A 17,334-nucleotide genomic window follows, 5' to 3' on the forward strand; every position below is an offset into this window, starting at 1 on the left:
ACAGCTCATCTAACTAATTGCATCTTATCATCCTCGTTTTTATTTTTTCATCTTTCATTCATCTCTTCCATTTGAAACTCTTTCCTCCTTTGGAATCTCTGACTGAATTTTTCACTTGATTTTTACCCTAAATTGGTAGCAACTGGATTTCAGTCTCTTTTTGCTGATATATACACTGTGTGTCACTCATCTTTTTAGATTTTATGATGAAAATTGTGTAAAAATGAAGAGTAAAGAATGAGGTAAATGTTACTTACCCTTTGGAATGGGCATAACTTTTCTTTTGTCAAGCCATAATTGTAAGGTGTTTAATCAATCTTGTCTGGAGTTGATTTGGTTTTGGGTTTTTTTGTTGCTATATTTATCACCTTTTACTGAGACTTCCAATTCTTTCAGCCTTACGCAGCTGGTACCACATGCTGAGTCTGGGACCCGGGATGTCAAAGGGATGAGAGTCTTTCTACTCCACTCTCACCTGAAGATGCATTTGTCACAGAGAATCTCTCTCTATATACTTTTGCCCCTCCTAAAATGTGCCGTACACTGCCATTGCTGTTTCTGGGTGAAGGCATTAGGGTGAAGGCATTAAGGTGAAGATAATGGTAGCTTTCTCTTCAACTTCTCCAGCTTCAGGGCTTTGGCCTCTGGGAGTGAGGTTTTCTCTGTCTTCCTTATAGCAGCCAAAGTCTGCCTTGTGTCTGAGAGGATCTTGAGAAGGAATGAGTTTTCATTCTTCACCATGTTTATACCAATCTCTCTTGAATCAGTACAGGATTCTCAGTCCAGGTACGTTTCTTGCTTTCCACTGGAGACTGCTACTGCCTCTATCTTTCCCTTAGAAGCAGGGGACAAGGGCCAGGATGGTCGTTTCCTGCCTCTTTCCCAATGAAATCTCTTGTTTGTGGGAGCAGAGTTTGTTTCTTACCCCTTCCTCCATGGGTAGATGGCTTTTGCTTCTATGTAAGGCAGTGGATATAGGCTGCAGCCCTTGGAACAGAATAGTTTCCTGCTCTTAACCAGGGCACTTATGGTGCTTGCTTTTCTATGAGAGAAGGTTCCTGAAAATGGTCAGGGCTGTGTGCCATTGCCTAAGTTAGTCAGGGCTTCATACCTTTGCTCATCTGAGGCTTCTCTCCAGCTCTCTGCCTTGCCCTTAATCTGTTTGATTACAGAATTGGAAAAACTCTCTCAAGTTACTTTGAACTTCTCTTGCATCTGGGGCTCCAAGGAATTCTAAACTGTCACACTATACCAATATTTGGCATTTAAGAATTTTCTAAATTTCAGTTGATTTCTTTCACACTTTTTTAGGATGGTTGCCTCTTTCTGCCATGCTCTTTCTTGTCTCTTCTTGGGGAGGCTTGTGACTCTGGTTCACCTGGTAACTGTGCAACCTCAGCTCTCTGATGGACTTGAGAAAAGTTAGGATTCTGCTGATTTTCCTGTTTTCTTGTTTTGGGGTAAGAGAATTGGCCTCTTGTGGCTCTCTACTCTGTAAGCAGAAGTAGAATTTGGTTGCATTCATTCAGGAAGTAATTCCTGGAAACAGTGTTGGGACAATGGAAAGTGAAGAGTGAATGAAAGAAAGGCAATAGAGACCACATCAGTGAGCAGGTGTAACTGTATAACCAGAGGCCTCTGGGAGACTGTATACCACTAGCCTCAGAGCTTTCCCACCTGAACGGTGAGGAAACTGGTGTGTTTATCCACCAACGATTACTCCATATCCCTGTAGGGAGACTGCTCCCATCACCTTACATTTGGAAGATGTTTCTGCTGTATAACTTTTCGGTCTGATTTTCCTGGAAACAATCACATATAGTTATATATAAAATGCATGTATAAACATGAAAGAGTAGCACAGAGTGGTGGCCACACTTGATTGCATTCCAAAAGATCCATAAGTTTAATATTTCATTACAAAGAAATTCTATCATTTTTCTTCTTGTGTCAATGTCAGAAAGGAATTGTAGAATGAATGAATTATGAAAGATATAAAAATCCTATTGCAAAGGTATGTTTTAAATTAAAAATGTGATTAGAAACATTTATTTAAAGTTATTTAAACACAAGTACTTTTTATTTTCAAGTTAAAAAGTAGGGATTTGAGAAACAGTGGTCAGAATGTGGTTTTAAATGCTTGTTACATTTTAACAATTTTCCAACATTTCTGGGTTTTCTACCTAAAACAAATCAATAATGTCTAAGTTTATTCTGACAAACAAATTATTTATTGGAAAGTACAGATTTACCTATCATTTATCTTTCTGAGTCCAATGATGTAAATACTTTGGTCCATTGTTTTTCTTCAAAATTCTTATAATTTTTCATGATTATAATTAATCTATATATAGATTTTAATATATTTCTGCTGGGACAGGAGTTTTTGAGAAATGCATTTAATTTTAATAAGCATGTATTAAATTTATTTTGGGTTACACATTACATATCATGGGGTTAGCCTTTATTTTAGTTTACTTTTATGAGTGTTTTATTGAATTCTAGGAATATGGATGGAGTTAGGTGGTAATTTACATATCTTTGTTAATACATTGCCTGTGTTAGTCCCCAGAATAAAAGAGAAATAAACCTCTCTGAGCCCAACAGAGTTTATAGCTCCAATTTAAGCTACTCTTTACCTGCTGCAATGAATAATCATAACTGGTAATGTGACCATTGCTAAAAATGTAATAGGAAAAGAGGGCTTTGTCTGCTGCTGATATTGTAATTTCACCTTTATGATAATCTAAGACGATGTCACATTCAAATCTCCAGGTATGAGCCTTGTTATATCCATATAGCATACTATTCTCAGCAGGTTAGATAATTTAAATGATTAAATGGGTGATTTCAATCAGAAGTTATCACAGAGGCCAATACTAGATAGAGTTTCAAAATAAGAGAGCAAATACTAACAAGAGGTAACATAAAATGATCCGAGAAAAGGAACTACTGCATTTTTCAATATAGAGCTGAAACAAAAGCCGTTTCTAGGCAGATTTTTTGAGAGGAGGGAGATGTAATTAAAAAGGCTTCAGGAGAGAATCTGACTCAAGTGCTGATATGAATGATGAAGACAGAAACGGAGTGGCTGCTGGTGTGGGGTGGTTTTGCACGTTTGTTTGCTGTTTTATTTGGGAACTCTTGTAGCATGTTCATATGCTAATGGGAATTTTCCAATGAAAATGGGCCATTGGTGATACAAGTTAGTGAGGAGTATAAATGCTGGAGTAAAGTTCTTGCAAAGGGTATAGAGCATGAGAACCAGAAAACAATTTGATGAATGGACGGCCTTTACATAGCAGCCAGAAGACCTTAATAGTTGAGAAACTTCATTTTTAAAAATAGAAAAGGTGGATGTTATTACTACAAATGCATAAGTTCATGATTTGATGTACAACGATGAACAAGATTCAGTCTGACAGCTTCTCCTTCTCCTTTCTCATTGAAGTAAGAGACATTGGGAGTAATGGATGTGTAGGAGTATTAGCATATTCAAAACATTATTTTTAAATAAAAGAAATTACACATTGTGCACTAGTTCTATGCATGATCAGAACTTTAAAAATAGGCAAATATTACCCTAAGGAATATTAACTTACACCCTCTGAAATCATTTCCTCTAAGCTCTAAAACAGAGATAGTTATGTCCCACTACAGAAAGAGTTCTTTGCTCATGTAAATATAGATAAGATTTCCAGGGGTTTGTATGTTCCTTATTTTCCTTTAAAAATAAAAGCAAATATACAGCATTTGTTTCTGAGCCCTTCTGATTAATAAATGGCTGCATCTCCTTGATTATAAAAATAGGTAATTGAGACTAACAGCAGATAATTAACTTAAACACAGATTCATGGGTTGTAGGCATGAATAATCCAAAATATTTTCATAAACTCTAAAGCAGCAAGCATAGTCACATATTCATAGGAAGTGAAGGAGCTGAGATAGCATAGGCAACAATATTTTCAATTACAATATCATGTAATATGATGGCTTTTGAGTAATTATCAGAGACTGACACTGGAAGTATTCTCCTAATCAGAGAATTTTGATTAATCTAATCACTCCTCCACTGTATCTATGCAAATAATGTCCCCATTGGTGTTCTAATTTGAAACAACAGGTTTCTTTTGAAATGATTAAAAGCAAGTTACCAATGATAATGAAAACATTATGGCTAATATTAAAATTTGAAAAGCAATATGACAGAAATAATAAAGTTGATTACTAAAAGAGAAAAATGAAAGTTCATTGACAATATTTACTCAGACAAAATTGTAGTCATCACTAGCCAGAATCATGCAGGTAATAGAGAAAGACATTTTCCAATTAAATATGCTGTTCTGGTTCTGAGTCTTTTGAGTACTGATTATTTTCATCCCTTTTGTAAATAAATCATATGTTAGTACATAAATAAGTTATTTAAAGTAATTTTAAATTATAATTAAATGTACATTATTATTTAATACATTATCGACTTTGTCCCCCACCCTACCCACAACCAGAATTTATCTTGTTCCCATGCTATGATGATAAATGTAAAGCTGATCAGAATAAGTTAATTCAAAAAAGAGAATTACAGGTTATGACTACCTTTTTTTAATCTAGAAAATATAAGTATATGCACTCTAGAAAGTATAATAGTTTATACACACTAAGAAGTTCAAGTGGGATCTTGAAAACTACAAGCAAATCCAAGGGGCTAAGATGCTGTATGCCATTTAAGAGTTCCTGTGTTCCATCTCTTGGTCACTAGCTGAGTATTGATGTGGGAAGATATTAACTAAAGTCAAGAAGAGATGTAGAAAGCATCAGTTTGATAGGAGTGATGCACAGGAACCAGGAAGCAAGAAAGTAAGAATTTACCTTCTAGATTCTCTAGACTGGCACCATTCGTACTACTCACATGATTAACTTTGTCCCATTCCATTTAGTACAACAATGGCAGTGCCTCTGCCACTTGAGATGGTGATGCAGCACCAGGAAGTGCTTTTCTCCACCTTATCCATGAGTGTTCCCGTTCCTGGCAATGACTTCCCGTTCAAATACCCCCATAGGTCTATTCCATACAGTCTGCTCTCTCTAGACCACAGCATTAGCATACTTCTTGCTGCTTTCAGGACCTCTGTCTAAGTCCATCCAGCCAGCAGTTAGGCCAGAGAACATAGGAGTTTGGTGATTTTGGCATTCTCACCAAACTTGATAGCAGTTGCAAAGTCAACAGACAAAGTAATCTTCATATCATGTTCTCATTTCTGGACTTTAGCTCCCTCTTCATCTAAACATGGAAGCATAAATCTCTATGTTGTTGAGCGTCCAAAGGAAAATAAATTCACTCTACCCCCAGTAATTATGCTATTGGCTTTGTCATCATATTGACAATCAACTGGTTCCTGTCTACAGATTTAGCTATACTCCAGATGGGTAGGTAGGGTTTCTCTGGGCTCTTCAAAGCCTTGACAAAGAAATTCAGCTCCTCCTTCTTCAAGAAACCACCTACGCTCTTGATGGTTCATTCCTACCACGAGGCTGTGGTTGCATGAAAAGTGCTATAAACATTTTCTTTTTTTGAGGAAGATTAGCCCTGAGCTAACATCTGCTGCCAATTCTCCTCTTTTTGCTGAGGAAGGCTGGCCCTGAGCTAACATCCATGCCCATCTTCCTCTACTTTATGTGTGGGATGCCTGGCACAGCATGGCCTGCCAAGCAGTGCCATGTCCGCACCCGGGATCCGAACCAGCGAACCCCGGGCTGCCAAAGCGGAATGTGTGAACTTCAGCGCCGCGCCACAGGCAGGCCCCATTATAAACATCTTTGACATAGAAATCACCTAGTTTGAAAAAAGAGACCAGGAAAACTTCTATTTTGGCTGGTTTCATTTTACCCTTATTTCAGGAAGCATCTTTGCACTTTCATTATTTTTATGTGACGACGGAAGCTTTTCAGCAGGATGACAAAAAAGCACCTAAGTCAACATAGTCTTTCTCCATTTCTGGGTGCAATTAATCCTTCTGTAAGAGACAAGCTCACTCAGCAGAGTTTTGAGAGCTATAGCAACTGGTTCTAGGGAGTACACTTCAGACATAGAGGCATCATCAGCCAGAGCCAGCAGGTTAATAAGAACAGCTCACTTGGTTTACTGACCAAGAATACTTGAAATAGAAACCCTTATCCTTGAGTTGTTGATTATCATAGTTCATCACTGGACAATTGAAGTTTGCACTTATGATGACCCAACATCCCCTCTAAACTTATTAGAAAGTGACAACTAGACAACAGAGTGATCATAGGAAGCTCCAGGGTCACACAGAGTCTTCTCTGCTGGTAATGTCCAATCAAAAAAGTACATTTATAGATGATTAAAAATTTCCACGTAATCCAAATAAGCTTTTATATGCTTATAAAATGTTGTTACTTTTTTCTTTTTAATTTATGTGATCTATTTATTGGACATGTTATTTGGATATGATATGGCTCGTGAGAACAGTAGATTGTTTACAAGTAGAGAGGATGCTACATTGATCATATCTGGAGATAGGACAATTACTGAGAGAGTGACCATACATGCCAGGTGTCCAGGAAAATACTCACTTATGCCTGTTTTCCTGCCATAATAATTATTACTGCCAATTTTCACTCTCAGAAGTGTCCCAATTTAGATGATAAATGATACGGATTATCCCAGTTTATATTATGCAATTTTCCAAAATGTGACCTGGGGAACAGGAAGATGAGGTGGAGTCGACCAGAATTCTGGGATTTTATTTTTCTGAGTGTTAGATTAGTCATCCATACAGATAAAAAAATCATCTACAAAAATAGTTGAGCCTAGAGTAGAGAAACACAAAAAGCCATGTCTCTAAGTCTTTAATAAATGAGAGGAAGCATCAGAAAGATTTGTGTAGGTAGAGAGGATGACATAGATTTAAAAATTTTTTCTTAATTTGATAAAAAAATGATAGTCATGATATGGCAATAGTGAGCATGTAGGACACCAAACCCTCATTGCAATCCTGAATTGTACGAAATAGGGAAGAACAGAATACCATTTGGGAGAGTTGCAGGAAAAGGTACCTCCTTGGAAAAGAGTTAAGTTTCAGTTAAGGTGAAAAGATAAAGCAGCAGTTTAAAATGGCAGCTTATGATATTATTGCATTTGCTGGATATGGAGCAGCAGTTTCAAAGCCACAGTAAAAGAATTTGGTTGTGGAGAAAAGGTGAGGGAGAAACTAGAAATGGGGTAAGAGGATAGTAATATAGAATGTTTTGGCAATGTTAATACAGTAGAGAATGGATCTATATCTGTATGTATTTCTTTTTAAGCATTGTACCTTCATACATTACAAATAGTATTCACAGTTAGATTTAATCAGTTTAGCAAAAAGAGTTTTGTAATAAAAAAAATAGTACCAAATTTACAGACAGACAAGAAAGAAACACCCAGGATGACTTAATCCACTTGGTGTCTATAAGAGTTCATAGAGGGACCGACCCCGTGATCCAGCAGTTAAGTGTGCACGTTCCGCTTCAGTGGCCTGGGGTTCACCGGTTCAGATCCTGGGGACAGACAGGGCACGGCTTGGCACGCCATGCTGTGGTAGGCATCCCATGTATAAAGTGGAGGAAGATGGGCACGGATGTTAGCTCAGGGCTAGTCTTCCTCAGCAAAACGAGGAGGATTGGCAGCAGTTAGCTCAGGGCTAATGTCCCTCAAAAAAAGGAAAGTTCATAGAAATTAAATTTATGATTGCTTGTGTAGTTTTGGTCACTATTATAGTTTGCATACATGTAAAAGAAAACCAATTGGTAATAGGATCAAGAAAGGACTGAGTAGACAGTAAACAAGGTGGTATAAGGTAACAAACCTTTCCCACATTAAAATGAAATGATACCAAAGAAAATAGAGATGGTCCTGAAAAGTTCCCCTAGGGGAGTACTAATGGAGATCTAGTGGAATTTAAAGGGAGGAATAAAACAGAGGGCGATGATGATGATGATGATGATGATTTGAATGAGTTCATAAAGCTGCATACTGTGTCAGAGACTATTTGAAGGAATGCAGAGTGTTTCTCCCAAGTCTTCTAGCTATGTCCATAAACTTAGTAAACCATATAGTGGCATGAATTCCTCCTTTGACCTGTTTCTACTAGCTGATACCATTCCATGTAGGACATTGTGTAAGGGGCTAGACAGACACTCAGATTCCTCATGGCTTCTGTTGATTGAGCTCAGATTCAAATGTTGGAGGCACCCAACCTTTTAGATTACTCTCCCTTTTCATCTCACTGCCTGTGAAAGTAATATTATCATTTCTTCTGATGACCTAATTGCAGATCTATGCATATAACTCAGCATTCACTGATTCATGTAGCTTTCCATCTCAACATGTTAGTATCACTTCACCGACTGGAGACTGTGGAGATCTCTCTCTCTCTCTTTTTTTAGGAAGATTAGCCTTGAGCTAACATCCACTACCGATCCTCCTCTTTTTGATGAGGAAGATTGGTCTGAGCTAACATCTGTGCCCATCTTCCTCTATTTCATATGTGGGATGCCTGCCACAGCATGGCTTGATAAGCAGTGCGTATGTCCACATCCAGAATTTGAACTGGTGAACCCCGGGCCACCGGAGATGAGTGGGTGAATTTAACTGCTGCACTACCAGGTTGGCCCCGGTGGAGTTCTTTTAGATGGTACATATGTGTTACATCAAGACTGCTCTGGCTATGGCAGACTATACCTACGAACTCTGCCCATATTTCTTACTTCTATTAAGGATGGATGACATTATTCACAGTACAAATTGAAGGGATCAAAGGCTTGATGTATTTGGTCTCAATAGTCTCTTGGTGCAGGCAGGAGGGAGGTTAGATGCTTCCTTCAATTGACCAAAATCTGCCTTTATGGAAGGCTCTTATAAGTCTCCTGTAATATCAGTAATTGCTTTGAGAGAAGTGTAGAAATGTAAGACAGCCAAGGAAAAGGGTATTGGTATCAGAAGAAGTGTTTCAGAACATATGCCTGAGACACTGTTGCCTTTAGTTTAAAAGAGTGGCAGAAGTAAAATTAAAGAATCTACTTATTAAATCCTTTGGACACTAACAGGAATTCTTCCTTAACAAACAGCTGTTTTCCTTGCTGAGTCTATTCACGTGTACTTTATTGAATAAGGCAAAATCTGACAGTGTTGAGTTGAATACTGGCAAAAGAGGGAGTATGGGCAACAGCCCAGTTTACATAGATCTGTCTTAATTCTAACTAAATTTCCTCCTTTAGGATAGAAATAAGGGGATAGAAGAGTGGCATTTATCATCTTATCTTTAAAATGTATATCATGCAAAATATTTAGCTTTCACAGGTGATTTATGGGAGAGGTGAAGTGCTAGTGGAAGACCAGTATATCAGGAGTAAATTATGTTTTCTAACTTATCACCTTAAAGAAGCACAATGTGAAAGAGAGAAGTCTATATTGTTATACTATGAACTAAGGGAAATCATGAAATGGGACTAGAAGGTAGACTATGTTATCAGTAAATCTGAATATTCTAAGTATAAATAAAAATTAATCAATCACATTTTAGTAAACCAACCCAAGTAAGTCTTAAAGCCAAAAGTAAGCAAAGGTTTAAATTATAAAGATAACCTTACTGACAAAGCTCTCTTTACTGAAGAAAGCAATATAAATTTTTTTAAAAAAATTTCAACTTGTGAAACAGCGTTAGCAAGCAAAACCCATCTTTTAACATGTAAATGCATCCATGATTCATTTCAATAGTGATATACCAGAGTAGTGACTAATTAGAATAGTTGAACTTGCTGAAATGCTACCATTCTGTATTTACAAGTTGGCACTAGAGATATATTGCAAGGTTTATTTTTCAAAAGAAGATTTGATCAAATAATTAAATTCAAATAACTCCTTTTTAATTTATATCAAAGCAATAAATACCAACCATTACATAACAAATTGAAATTTCACTGCTCAATCATGATTATAAATTTCACTTTTATTTAATTTACAAGAAATAATAGCCAAATTTGTGCCTGTTAAAAAGATCCAGAGTTCAATATGTCATGGAATATACAAAAATATTTTTTCTTCACAGTCATTATATGACTAAAAAATATTTCTACAGAAAATTTCTTTGGCTCTTATGTTTCTTCCAGTGCAACTCCCATCTTTTTCCCACTGATTGCTATTGCTTCTATCAATTGATAAGGTTTCTTCAAATGCAAACCACTTACCATTAGCCTTGGTAACAATAAATTGAAATCTTATCCCCTTCACTGTATTGGCATGTATTTTTTACACAACTGTAATTGGTGGTAGAAATTACAATACTTATCATGATTTGTCCAAATTTTATGTACGAACTTAGTGCTACTTTAAGTTGTTAAAATCATATCTTATTTTCATACAGCTTATAAACTTATCCCTGTCATGACAGTAATTTTTATTTATAAATCATTTTCCAAGCAACAGGGTACGTTTGGTATTGGTTGTTAAAACTTAAGCTACTTATAGCTTTCTTCTTGGATTAGAAATGAATGATCTTGGGGCCAGCCCGGTGGTACAGTGGTTAAGTTAGCACCTTCCACTTTGGCCGCTTTGGGGTTCCCCAGGTTGGATCCCAGGTGTGGACATGGCACTGCTTGGCAAGCCATGCTGTGGTAGGCGTCCCACATATAAAGTAGAGGAAGATGGGCACGGATGTTAGCTCAAGGCCAGTCTTCCTCAGCAAAAAGAGGAAGATTGGTGGCAGATGTTAGCTCAGAGCTAATATTCCTCAAAAAAAGAAAAAGAAGAAATGAGTGCTTTGGTAACCAATATGTAGTAAACAAGGAAAATTTAAAAGTAATTATTTAACAATAGATAAACATAATAAGAATAAAAACCCTGTCTATTACCAAACTCTGATGAAAACACAGACACATAGACCAAATATGTATGTATATCTCTGTGTAATTTTGGATTAAAAAAGTGAAACATAGTGATATAAATTGGCTACAATCTAGAAGCTGGAAGTGTTTCTACATATTGATTGAACTGACAGGGGATACTACTGACTTTTTACAAAATATTAGTCTTAAAATTAAGAGGATACATTTCCAATTTAAGGTGATGGACTGATCAAATGAACTTACCTCCCTATTGTTTCAAAATATTAGTAACATGATGATTACATATGCAGAGGAAAACATTTAAAACCAATGCAATAAGGGTGGTATCAGTTGCCCCAGGACTGATGAATTTTGGGGAAACAGGAGAAATATGGGCCCCACAATCAATAAACTAAATTGACAAAGCTTTGTTTCAGAATATGTAAAGAAGGATGATCTATGTTGCAACTTGGTGGAAGCAAAAGTTAGAGAAATCAAAATAATTGACTGAAGGACTGTTAATGAAATTTGTGTTAGCCCTAGGTTTATATTGGAAAATAACTTTATAATAACTGTACAGAGATCTAACTTGGATTGGCATATTTCTTCTGGAAAGTCAATACCAGAACTGTATTCTCCTCATTTTGGTGCATCTATTTGTCTGTGACCTAATTTGCACCATTAAATGGATCATCATGAAAATGCCCTGTGCAAAACAAGCTGAAAGTGAGCTGTATTAAGGGGAGAGAGTTAGCAGAGGAATGGAAGTGACAGCCAGGACTTCTATTAATCAATATATCTTTTCACGTATAAATAAAAATAGAGCTAAATTTTACAAGATATTTTAAGAAAATAGAAAGCAAAATAGGGAAAGGACAAAAAAGAATAAGCAAAAAAATGGCCTTAAAATATTGAGATATAACTCAAAAGCAAGAAGGTAATTTAAAAGTAAATATGTAAGCTAGCAACAAAAAAACAAAATGTGATTAACAGTAGACTTCTTTTCAGCAAGGATTCTAGAAGTTACTAGAAAACACTTTCAAAGTTCTGAGGGAAATGTATTTATGATTTTAAGACTAAAATAAATGAGAAAATATATGTATCATATAGACTACTTATAATTACTTATGTATGTACTTTAGCAAACCAAAAAAATCTAAGATAGAAGAAGGCATGAGATGAATTTTAAAAAAATAGATCTGAAGCAGGAGAGAAAAGTAAACCCAGCATGTCAACTGTGCAAAAGGTCAGCACTGTAGTCATCTGTGTTAGAGGGTTTAGCAAATACTACAATTAATAAGCTTTAGAGAAAAATTGTGATGTCATATGTTTTTCTTAAAACAGTTAAAAAGGAGAGAATTAAGATAGCCCAGTGTGTGAGGCTGGGAGGAGAAAGACTGAAAAAGAAACTCATGGTACTAAACCGATTTTGGACAAATGATGATGACATACGAGAGGGAGATTTGAAACATTCTATTTTATTAATTTCTGCTATGTTTCTTGCTTTCTTAGTTTTACTTTCTTGGTGTGGTTCAGTCATTTTTTCCTACTTTTTGACATAGTCGCTCAACTTATTAATATTGAGTCTTTCCAAACATTTTCACTAATGTTGCAAATTTCCTTCTATTTACTCCCCTGCCTCAACTCATAAGAATTATTGAATTTATATTGTTTCCAGTTCTAAATTGCTCATGATTTTTATATTACTTTCATCTTTGTCCTGTTATTTATTTATGAGTATATTTTAATATTTTATAGTTTCTGCGACAATCTAGAACCATAATTAAGTTTTCATTGATGTCAAAGAATGTGGATTCTGATACAGTTCTTTGGGTTACATTGAGCCTCCTTTTGTGGCTTAGTATATGGGTGACAATTGAAATAGACCACATATGATTATTAACAAGTGTATATACTCCAATTACTGAAGGATTTGACATATTTATCATGTTTTAATATTTTACAAGTTATTTATATCCTGACTGCTTTGTACTTATTTAATATATCACTTTCAGGGGGAACTAGGTTAATCTATCACACTATAGTTTTGAATATATCAATATATCTAAAAATTTGCCAATTTGGTCCTTATATTTCAATTTTCTTTTTAAATTATATTGCACGTATGGTGCTTTGTAGAAAAGACATAACACATAGGCTAAAAAATAAAATAAAGGAAATTATAATATACTGTGAGCTTGACATAAATAAAAACAACATATCAAAAACTGTGAGATGCTGCTAAAGTTGTGCATAGAGAAAAGTCTATAGGCCTATAGTTTTCTATTAAACAAGTTTAAAATCTGAAAACAATCATCTCAGCTTCTATCTTAAAAATCTAGAAAAAAAGAGGACTAAATTTATCATAAAGTAAGGAGAAGAGACAATAAAGATAAAAGTAGAAATCAGTAAAATAGAGAGCAGATGAACAATATAGGAAATCAATGAACTCAACTTCTACTTATTTAAATAGACTAGTAATAAAACTCCAGCTAACTCATCAACACAAAACAAGAAACAATGAATTACAAAAATCATTAACGAAAGGCAGTCCATGACAATGTATTAAATGTAGTGATATTAAAATGATAATAATTAAATACTTCGAAGAACTTTATACCAATAGTTAGACAACTTTATAAAATAGACAAATTCCACAAAAAACACCAAAACCACATAAAAATTAGAAAATGTATAGGGTCATATATCTAATAAAGATATTGAACCAATAAACATTTTTCCACAGACTGCTCCAGATTCAGATGACTTCACTGGTAAACTTGGCTGAACATTTAAGGAAGAAAAAATACTAATGCAACAAAAGATCTATCAGAAAATAGGAGACAAAATACATACTGACCCATTTTTTAATATTTTTATTTTGAAATGGTTTGTCATGCAAAAATTTGCAGTAGTAGTACATAGATCACCCAAGGATTCTTCATCCAACTTCCCCAGTGATCATGTTTTACATAAGCGAAGTACATTGTAGAAAACAGGAAATTGACATAGGCATACAACTTAACTCAGAAACCATGTTTGGATGCTTGTATTTCACCAGTTTTTACATGTGCTCCTTTTGAATTTTTGAGTACGGTTTTATGAAATTTTATCACATGTATAATTCCACGTAGCCGTCAGCACAACCACAATACAAAACTGCTGCATCGTCCCCAAGGAATCCCTTTGTGTTGCACCCTAATAGTCATAGTCTTCTCCAAATCTAACTCGTGGCAAATACTGAAGTCTCCATAACTATAATTCTGTTACTTAGAGAACATTATATAAATAGAATCATATATTATGAAACCTTTTGCAATTGCCTGTGTTCACTCAGCATAATTCGCTTAAGATTTACCCAAGTATTCATATATATCAATTTTGCTTTCAACTGCAAAAATACAATTTAAAAACTCAAGAGGAAAAGCATAATCTACGTTTAATATATTTATCAAATTGCTGTTCTTTTTTCCTGATGTTCCAATTTCATTCTATTATCAACTCCTCTTTGTCTGTCAATTTTTTTAGAAACAAGTATGCTGGTGTCAAACTCTTTTACTTTTCTTTCATGTGAGAACGTCTTTATTTTACCTTCACTAGTGAAGAATATTTTTCCTGGGGATAGAAATCCAGGTTGTCAGTTATTTTCTTTCAGCACTTGAAAAATATTGTGCCACTTCCTACTGGCATTCATATCAGAATCCACTGTCGTTTAAATTGTTGATCCCCATAGGTCCTGCATTGTTTTTCTTGGATTGCTTACAAGATTTTTTTGTCTTCAGTTTCAGAATTTGATTATGATGTCCCTGGGCATGGAATTCTTTCTATTTACAATATATAGGGTTTGCTAATATTCCTGAATCTGTAAGTTTGTGTCTTTCACCAAATTTGGGACGTATTCAGCCACTGTTTCTTTTGGGGGGCTTGGGGAGGAAGATTGGCCCTGAGCTAACATCCATGCCAATCTTCCTCTATTTTGTATGTGGGATGCCACCACAGCATGGCTTGATGAGCAATGTATAGGTCCACACCTGGGATCTAAACCCACGAACTCCGGGCCACCAAATTGGAGCAGGCAAACTTAATCACTTCCCGCCGGGCTGGCCCCTCAGTCACTGTTTCTTCAAATATATTTTCTGCTCACGTTCTGCTTCTTCTCCTTCTGGATCTCTGATCTTTTCTTACTGTTCCACATGTCCGAGGATCAGTTCTTCCTTTTAAATTACTTTTCCTCTCATTCAGATTAGATAATTTCTATTAATCTAAATGCAAGTTCACTCATTCTTTTCTCTATCAACTTCATCCTGCTATTGAACCATCTAGTGAGATTTATATTTGGGTTATTGTATTTTTCCAGTCCTAAAATTTCAAATTGATTCTTCCTTGCATGTTCATTCCTTTGTTGAGATATTCTATTTTTATCAGTTGTTTCAAGAGTATTCACTACTGCTTCCTGAATAATTTATTTACTATTGCTGCTTTATAATCCTAGTCCAATAATTCCAACATCTGTGTCATCTTGCAGTTGATGTCTATTGATTGTCTCTTCTCATTCAAGCTGAGATTTCCTTGGTTCTTGCTTTGATGAGTAATTCTTTTTTTTTTTTTTTTGGCACCTGAGCTAACAACTGTTGCCAATCTTTTTATTCTTCTGCGTTATCTCCCCAAACCCCCCCAGTACATAGTTGTATATCTTAGCTGCAGGTCCTTCTAGTTGTGGGATGTGGGACGCCGCCTCAGCATGGCCTGAGGAGCAGTGCCATGTCCGCGCCCAGGATCCAAACCCTGGGCCGCCACAGCGGAGCGCACGAACTTAACCACTTGGCCACGGAGCCAGCCCCTGTGATGGGTAATTCTGCCTCAGATATTTTGTACCTCATGTTACAAGGAACTGGTTTCTTTAAATCATCTAGTTTAACAAGTAGTCATTGCATTTAGGTTTAAAATGCACATCATGGCACACTTTTGTTGGTGGTGGTGGTAAAATTTGAAATTACATCAAGTAATATTAAATACATAGGATAAATTTTTTTTAATTATGCAATTCTGGCATATGGATAATTATAAAATATTACTGAGAAAAATTACAGAATACTTAATTAAATGGAGAGATGTAGCATATTTAAAGTTTGGAAGCTCTATATTGTTATATATATAAAAATGTCGATTCTCCCAAAATTGGTAATAGATTTGTCAGAATGAAAATCAAAATTATGCAGGCTTTTTTTGTTGATATTGATAATCTGATTATAAAACTTATAAGGAAATAGAAAAGACCTATAATTACCAAAAGAATTTGAAAAGAATAACAAAAGTGTAGAACTTAGATTACCTGATCTCGGGACTTAAAGTTATCAAAAAAGTTGTCTTATGAAAACAGACATAAATTAATGGAACTCAACAGAGCCCAGTAATTGACCAGCATTTACATGAATAATTGGTTTTGTTTATTTTAAGGAAATACACAAATGACTAATATGTGTATGATGTATGTTTTTCCATTCTCTTACTTTTAATATATCCATATCTTTATAAATAAAGTGAGTTGTTCTGAAAAGTGTACAGTCAGGTCCTGCTTTTGTATTCAATCAGACAATCTATTTTTTTTTCCTGATGTGGTGGTTTAAATCTTTACATTTAATATAATAATTGATTTATTTACAGTCAAACCTTCTGTCTTGGTAGTTGTTTTTTATTTATGCCATCTGTCTTTGTTCTTTATTCCCACTTTTTCTTCCACTTTGGGATTTATTCAGCATTTTTTATAGCTCTGTATTATCTCAATTATTAGCTTATCATTCACACTTCTTTAAAAAAATAGTGGTTGTCCTAGGGATTGCAATATACATCATGAATTCATACAAAGAGTCCTCCCTTACGAATTCATCAAACACAATTTTCTCTGTTCTATTTAATAACTCACCACAATATGTTTTACTATAATTACAGATGCCAAAAAAAAAAAGAGAGATCTTGCATGGATACTTAAATCTACTCCCAGCTTTATGCTTTTATGGCTTTAATTTTGTTCTATGATGTTTATAATTCCATCCTAAGAGTTCCTAGTATTTTAATCCTTGAGTCATTTCAATATCAGGCTTGTTAAGCACTTGCTTATAAATTGATTGTGAATTATTCCCAAATGGTTCATTTTGTTGAATGTTTACAAATAAATTTTTAACTTCTTAAGTGACTGAGTTATACTCGATTACATAGTTGAGTATTCCATACAGATAGGCACCTTGACAAAAAAATATTTTGCACATTTGTCCAAAATAGGATACATGACCTTGGGCTGTAAATCCTTCTAAAAAGAAGATTTTGGTTTATGTTCAAAATGCTGAAGAAATTGACAGTAATTTAGTATTGATTGATTTAGTATTTAATGGCCATAAAATATCAAATATATGTTCCAGGTTGGAGATCCATTAATTCATTCAGCAATCATTTATA

The 17,334-nt window shown here is 35.1% G+C and overlaps 1 pseudogene; it reads right to left on the bottom strand.

Annotated features, from left to right (window-relative positions):
* Positions 1–4,789: 4,789 nt before the first annotated feature.
* LOC139079806 (phosphoglycerate kinase 1-like) lies at positions 4,790–15,076 on the bottom strand (annotated as a pseudogene).
* Between the last annotated feature and the right edge of the window lie 2,258 nt (positions 15,077–17,334).

The sequence above is a fragment of the Equus przewalskii genome, chromosome 27 (assembly GCF_037783145.1).
Source record: "Equus przewalskii isolate Varuska chromosome 27, EquPr2, whole genome shotgun sequence".
Taxonomy (NCBI): Eukaryota; Metazoa; Chordata; class Mammalia; order Perissodactyla; family Equidae; genus Equus; species Equus przewalskii.